We start from the raw sequence: 6,654 nt of genomic DNA on the forward strand, positions 1-6,654 counted from the left end.
ATTATCCATGAACTTTATTGTTTTGAATGTTTTTTTTCAGGGAACATTTAATTTTGTACCGTTGAAACACTTATTTGTTCATCATGGGAACACCAGCTCTACACATTCGTATTTTCTACCGAAAAAGCTAGATGAACTGCGGCAAACAATCATGATATTTCTGTTTGTATAAATGACATTTTATGCACTTGCCTAACGAAAAGACTTTGCTTTTCTCCAAAACCATTTTTCTGCAATTTTCTCGGTCCATTGCATACTGATTCCCCAGGAGAAGTCCAGATATGCTGGATAAAACCGGAAATATCTGGTTTTATTTGCACTAACTCAATCCCAGATATTACTACAGCCTCTGTGATTGTGCATTCATGATATTACCCATGGACTTTATTATTTTGAATGTTTTTTATCAGGGAACATTTAATTGTGTGCTTCTAATCATTAATTGGTTCCACATGGAGACACCAGCTCTACACATTCGTATTTTCTAGGGAGAAAGCTAGAGGAACTGCGACAAACAAACATGATATTTGTGTTGGTGTTGATGACATTTTATGCACTTGCCTAATGAAATGAATTTAGTTTTCTGCAAAACCATTTTTACTCTGATTTCTTGGTCCATTGCATACGAATTCCACACCAGTTTGTCTGGAAATGACTGGATGAAAACGGACATATCCGGTTTTGTTTTGGCTAACTCAATCCCAGATTTTGCTACAGACTCTTTGTCTTTTTATTCCTGATATTATCCATGGACTTTATTGTTTTGAATGTTTTTTATCAGGGAACATTTAATTTTGTGCTTGGAATCACTAATTGGTTTTACATGGAAACACCAGCTCTACACATAAGTATTTTCTAGGTAAAAAGCTGGAGGAACTGTGGCAAATAAACATGATATTTCTGTTTGTATAGATGACATTTTATGCACTTTCCTAACAAAAAGTCTTTGCTTTTCTCCAAAACCATTTTACTGTTATTCTCTCAGTCCATTGCATGCGAATTCCACACCACATTGTCCGGATATGACTGGATGAATCCAGAAATATCTGGTTGTGTTTTGGCTAACTCAATCCAAAATATTGTGAAAGACTCTGTGTTTGTGTTTTCTGGATATGATCGATGGACTTTATTGTTTTGAATGTTTTTATCAGGGAACGTTTAATTTTGTACCGTTAAAACAGTAATTGGTTCATCATGGGGACTTCAGCTCCACACATTCGTATTTTCAAGGGAGAAAGCTAGAGGAACTGCGGCAAACAAACATGATATTTCTGTTTGTATCGATGACCATTTATGCAGTTGCCTAACGAAAAGATTTTGCTTTTCTCCAAAATCATTTGTACTGTTATTCTCTCAGTCCATTGCATGCGAATTCCACACACCTTTGTCCAGATATGACTGGATTAAACCGGAAATATCAGCTTGAGTTTTGGCAAACTCAATGCCAGATATTGCTACAGCCTCTGTGTTGGTGTTTTTGGACATTATTGATGGACTTTATTGTTTTGAATGTTTTTATCATGAAACATTTAATTTTGTACCATTGAAACACTAATTGGTTCATCATGGGAACACCAGCTCTTAACGTTCGTATTTTCTAGGGCGAAAGCTAGATGAACTTAGGCAAACAAACATGATATTTCTGTTCGTATAGATGACATTTTATGCACTTTCCTAACGAAAAGACTTTGCTTTTCTCAAAAACCTTTTTTACAGTGATTTTCTCGGTCCATTGCATACAAATTCCCCATGTGGAACCAATTACTGTATCCAAGCCCAAAATTAAATGTTCCCCAATAACAAGCATTCAAAACAATATAGTTCGTTGATAATATCCAAAAAACACAAACACACAGGCTGTAGCAATATCTGTTATTGAGTTAGCCAAAACATAACCCGATATTCCAGAATTCATCCAGTCATATCCAGACAAACTGTTGTGGAATTCGTATGCTGGAGCAATATCTGGGATTCAGTTAGCCAAAGCAGAACCGGATATTTCCGGTTTCATCCTGTCATATCCTGTCAAACTGGTGTGAAATTCGTATGCAATGGACCAAGAAAATCACAGTAAAAATGGTTTTGGAGAAAAGCAAAGTCTTTTCGTTAGGCAATTTTATAAAATATCATCAATACAAATAGAAATATCATGTTTGTTTTCTGCAGTTCCTCTAGCTATCTCCCAAGAAAATACAAATGTGTAGAGCTGGTGTCTTCATGTGGAACCAAGTACTGTATCCAAACCCAAAATTAAATGTTCCCCGATAACAAGCATTCAAAACAATAAAGTCCGTTAATAATATCTAGAAAACACAAACACAGAGGCAGTAGCAATATGTGGGATTGAATAATATAAAAAATACCGCATATTTCCGGTTTCATCTGGTCATAACCGGACAAAGTGGTGGGGAATTCATATGCAATGGACCGAGAAATTCACAGTAAAAATGGTTTTGGAGAAAAGCAAAGTCTTTTCGTTAGGCAAGTACATAAAATGTTATCTATACAAACAGAAATATGATGTTTGTTTGCCCTAGTTCATCTAGCTTTCTCCCTGTATATACGAACTTGAAGAGCTGGTGATCCCATAATGAACCAATGAGTGTTTCAACGGTACAAAATTAAATGTTCCCTGATAAAAAACATTAAAAACCATAAAGTCCATCGATAATATCCAGAAAACACAAACACAGAGGCTGTAGCAATATCTGGGATTGAGTTAGCCAAAACAAAACCCGATATTTCCGGTTTCATCCAGTCATATCCGGGCATATTTTCGCGGTAGAACGTTAGAGGAACTGCGACAAACAAACATGATATTTCTTTTTTATAGATGACATTTTATGCACTTGCCTAATGAAAAGACTTTGCTTTTCTCCAAAACCATTTTTACTCTAATTTTGTCAGCCTGTTGCGTACGAATTCCATACCACTTTGTCCGGATATGACTGGATGCAACCAGAAATATCTGGTTGTGTTTTGGCTAACTCAATCCAAAATATTATGAAAGCCCTTGTGTTTGTTTTTCTGGTTATTATCGATGGACTTTATTGTTTTGAATGTTTTTATCAGGGTAAGTTTAATTTTGTACCGTTGAAACACCAATTGGCTCATCAAGGGGACTCCAGCTCTACACATGCGTATTTTATAGGGAGAATACTATACGAACTCAATCCCAGATATTGCTACAGCCTCTTTGTTTGTGTTTTTCAGATATTATGAATGGACTTTATTGTTTTGAATGTTTGTTATCGGGGAACATTTTATTTTCTGCTTGGAATCACTAATGGGATCCATATGGAGACACCAGCTCTACATATTCATATATTCTAGGGAGAAAGCTAGAGGAACTATGAAAACCAAACATGATATTTCAGTTGGTATCGATGACATTTTATGCACTTGCCCAACTAAAAGACTTTACTTTTCACCAAAACCAATTTTACTGTGATTTTCTCAGTCCATTGCATACGAATTCCATACCAGTTTTTCTGGACATGGCTGGATGACACCCGTAATATCCAGTTTTGTTTTGGCTAACTCAATCCCAGATATTGCTACAGCCTCTGTGTTTGTGTATTCCTGATATTATCCACAGTTTTTATGATTTTGAATGTTTTTTATCAGGGAACATTTAATTTTGTATGGGAAACACTAATTGGTTCCACATGGAGACACCAGCTCTACACATTCGTATTTTCTATGGAAAAAGCTAGAGGAACTGCGACAAGCAAACATGATATTTCTGTTTGTATAGATGACATTTTATGCACTTCCCTAACGAAATGACTTTGCTTTTCTCCAAAACCATTTTTACTGTGATTTTCTCCGTCCATTTCATACGAATTCCACACCACTTTGTTCAGATATGACTGGATGAAATCAGAAATATCCGGTCTTGTTTTGGCTAATTCAATCCCAGGTATTGCTACAGCCTCTGTGTTTGTGTATTCCTGATATTATCTACGGACTTTATTGTTTTGAATGCTTTTTTATCAGGGAAAATTTAATATTGTGCTTGGAATCACTAATTTATCTACATGGAGACACCAGCTCTACACATTCGTATTTTCTAGGGAGAAAGCTAGAGGAACTACGACAAACAAACATGGTATTTCTGTTTGTATAGATGGCATTTTATGCACTTGCCTAACGAAAAGACTTTGCTTTTCTCCAAAACCATTTTTACTGTGAGTTTCTCAGTCCATTGCATACGAATTCTACACCAGTTTGTCCGGATATGACTGGATGAAACCAGAAATATCCGGTTGTGTTTTGGCTAACTCAATCCCAGCTATTGCTACAGCGTCTCTCTTTGTGTTTTCTGGATATTATCAACAGACGCAATTGTTTTGAATGTTTTTTATCGAGGAACAATTTATTTTGAGCTTGGAAACACTAATTGGTCCAAATGGAGACACCACGTCTACAAATTCGTATTTTCTAGGGGGAAAGCTACTGGAACTGCGACAAACAAACATGATATTTCTGTTTGTATCGATGACATTTTATGCACTTGCCTAACGAAAAGACTTTATTTTTCCGCAAAACAATTTTTACTGTGATTTTCTCGGTCCTTTGCATACGAATTCCACACCACTTTGTCCGGATATGACTTGATGAAACCCGAAATATCAGGTTGTGTTTTGGTTACCTCAATCCGAAATTTTGTGAAAGCCTCTGTGTTTGTGTTTTCTGGATATTATCGATGGACTTTATTGTTTTGAATCTTTTATCAGGGAACATTTAACTTTGTACCATTGAAACACTAATTGTTTCATCATTAGGGCACTAGCTCTACACATTCGTATTTTCTAGGGACAATGCTAGAGGAACTGTGGCAAACAGTTTTTTTTTTTTTTAGGTTGTTGCTTTTTCTTTAATTTTCCATTCCTATTTTGAAAAGTGACTAGAGGCAATGACAAAAATAACCATTTAAAAGGGATTCCTTTCCAGAAGTTGTTTTTTTTTTTTTTTGTCAAGCTTTAAGTCCAGGCTTTCCATCCTTGTCTCCATCCCTTTTCATTTAAAAAAGAAAGCATCTTGGAACATGTCAACCTTTACTCGGCTTACTATATAAAAAGCGTCTGCCTTCGCAAGTCCTGGACATGACGCCAGGACTCATCTCCCCAGCCTCTGGTCTTAATCAAGTCCACGCTTGATTGCTAAAGAAGCCCGCGTTAATCCCAAGGTCAGTCGCAACGCTAACCTTAAGCAGCGCACAGCAGACTGCGTCACTTACGACACACACCAGACCGGGGTGGGGGTGGGGGCAGATCAGACATCGCTGTCTGCTACGGGTGAGTCACACGGGCCGTCGAGCCTGTGCTCCTTCCCCAGAGCTCCCTGTGCAAGACCACCACCACTCCGGCTCAATGCACGCAGCTCACCTCCAAGCCTGCCACAGTGGAAAGCTCTTGTAAGTTACTGATAGGTGGCTTTCCACAAAAACAGCCGAAAATGTTTTGTTTCCTGTTTAGACCCTGTCACAACTCAGTATCTCCCTCCATCTTCTCTTGGGGAGCTGGAACTTGCAAGCAAATGGGGTAGATGAAAATACAAAGGGGCAACACTTCTGTTTAAACATGCACCTTATCTTCCCTACTAACTTCCTGGGAAGCTGCTGTCTCTGTAAATTCCACTTCCTGGAGAGAGAGAAATGTCTCAGCCACTATGCGCTCTATGTAGGAAGGGTTTCTCTGCACTCTCAACGAATGGTCTCACTCTTGGTACCGAGAGGGGGGGATGGGGAGCAACAAGCCACACAGCGCAGGGTAAAGCACAGCCTGGGTCAGCAATGTGACAGCTCCCCTAGACCTTCACTTCTGTGGAGCTGAATACATCAATAAATTGCCATTTCTGTTCTGCTTAAGGCTTCTCCCTAACACTAACTGTGGGCGAAGGTAGAACACGAGCCACTTGCCGGGGTGTAGTCAGGTGTCCGTGTGCTGTACGATGGAGGAAGAGGACTATGAGGATATTTTCTGTCAGTCTTTAGTCCAAGAACGAAAAGATTAACAGCTTCATGGGGACGGGGGCAGAAGTGCAGTAGCGGGGAGAGGAGGATGGGGAAATGGTAGATTTTTTTTTGATGACATTAATAAGGAGGCCCTCTTATAATATGTACATTCTTTTGTAAGCCTTTCATTGCAGGGCCAGAAGTTAAATTATGACTTAATCACTGTGTTTGCAGAATATTTAACGTTTAACAACAAACCATTGTCAAACCAAAATAGTGGCTTGAAGTATATTTTCATCTTCTAGTACATTGGCAACTGCAAAAGCGGGGAGGGGAGGGTGTTAATATAAGGCTATAAAGATAAATTCAATGTCTAACATTTTTATTTATTTAAATAGTTTTTGACTTATAATGACTCCCTCGTTTTAACATTTTATGTCTTTTTATTGTTATTGTTTCCAGCACTTGGTTCTTAGTAGGTTCACTGAATGCACAGTAGAGGCACTTCGTGTTGGCCCAGTTCCCAAGTAGCATTAATAATTGGGCCTGTGTCACCAAATACATGGATTTTAATAACTAAATATCCCTGACACTTCACTACAGGGCTGGACTTAGTAACTGACCAACTCGGGGGGAGGGGGGAGTAAGGGAGGGCGTTAGAACATGATCAAAAATGTCTCCGCTCAGGGATTTAT

Source organism: Lepus europaeus, unplaced genomic scaffold, assembly GCF_033115175.1.
Source record: "Lepus europaeus isolate LE1 unplaced genomic scaffold, mLepTim1.pri SCAFFOLD_32, whole genome shotgun sequence".
In the NCBI taxonomy this organism is placed as follows: Eukaryota; Metazoa; Chordata; class Mammalia; order Lagomorpha; family Leporidae; genus Lepus; species Lepus europaeus.